Raw genomic sequence first — 1,171 nt, 5'->3', positions numbered from 1 at the left:
AAAAAACTAGATCTAACTCCTAACGGAGATTTAATTAGATACTAACTGACAGCAATCTAAACAAATACGTGATCTTTAACACTCCTCCTTATTTAGATGTTGTGAACTCCAACCTTTTTTCTAAACACCCATCTTGCTCCAATTATTTTTCTGTTTAGAGGTCGATCAACCAACTCCCAGATTTTGTTTTTCTCGATCACTGAAAGCTCCTCCTCGGACAGGTGCATCATCAACCAAAGCATCTTGTCGTTCATCTTTAGACTCTTCTAACATGCCAACAAAGATGCCAACTTCTGACTTTTTGTCAAGCTTATCACGCTTGACCTGTGGAATGTAAATGAAGCAAAGACACCCAAATACTCTAACGAACTTTAAAGAAGGTTTGTAACCACACCAAACTTCAAATGGTGTCGTGTCCTTCACAACTTTTGTTGAAATTCGATTTTGCAAGCACATAATAGTGTTTGTTGCTTTTTCCCAAAAACGTTTTGGAAGATCCTTCTCATGAAGCATGCATCTCGTCATCTCCATTATGAATCTATTCATCCTGACACTGACGCCATTCTGTTGAGGAGTGTATGGTGTTGTCAATTGATGTTCAATTCTAGCCTCTTTACAAAACCTATTAAAAGTTTCTGAAGTGTACTCTTTGCCATTATTTGATCTTACAGTCTGAATCAAGCATGCATCTTCATTCTCAACTCTGGCTTTGAATTTCCAAAATACACCAGCAACTTCTGACTTTTGCTTCAGCAAGAATATCCAACACNTTGATCTTACAGTCTGAATCAAGCATGCATCTTCATTCTCAACTCTGGCTTTGAATTTCCAAAATACACCAGCAACTTCTGACTTTTGCTTCAGCAAGAATATCCAACACATTCTTGTTAGATCATTAATAAAAGCAATGTAATAAAGATTACCATTTAGTGATGGTGTTCGCTGAGGACCACAAAGATCAGTATGAACCAGTTGCAGCTTTTTCGAGCCTCTCCATGCCTGTTTAGGAAAGGGTTGCCTATGTTGCTTCCCAAAGTTACAAGCACGGTAAGGAGACATGTCATCATCAATGTCAGTGAGTTCTTCTACCAGCTTCTTTGACTGTATCTGAAGCAAACCTCGATGATGAAAGTGCCCAAGTCTTTTGTGCCAAGTCCCAGTGGCACCAGCT

The sequence above is a fragment of the Cucurbita pepo genome, chromosome LG06 (genome assembly GCF_002806865.2).
Source record: "Cucurbita pepo subsp. pepo cultivar mu-cu-16 chromosome LG06, ASM280686v2, whole genome shotgun sequence".
In the NCBI taxonomy this organism is placed as follows: domain Eukaryota; kingdom Viridiplantae; phylum Streptophyta; class Magnoliopsida; order Cucurbitales; family Cucurbitaceae; genus Cucurbita; species Cucurbita pepo.
Note: the sequence above shows the minus strand (reverse complement) of the source record.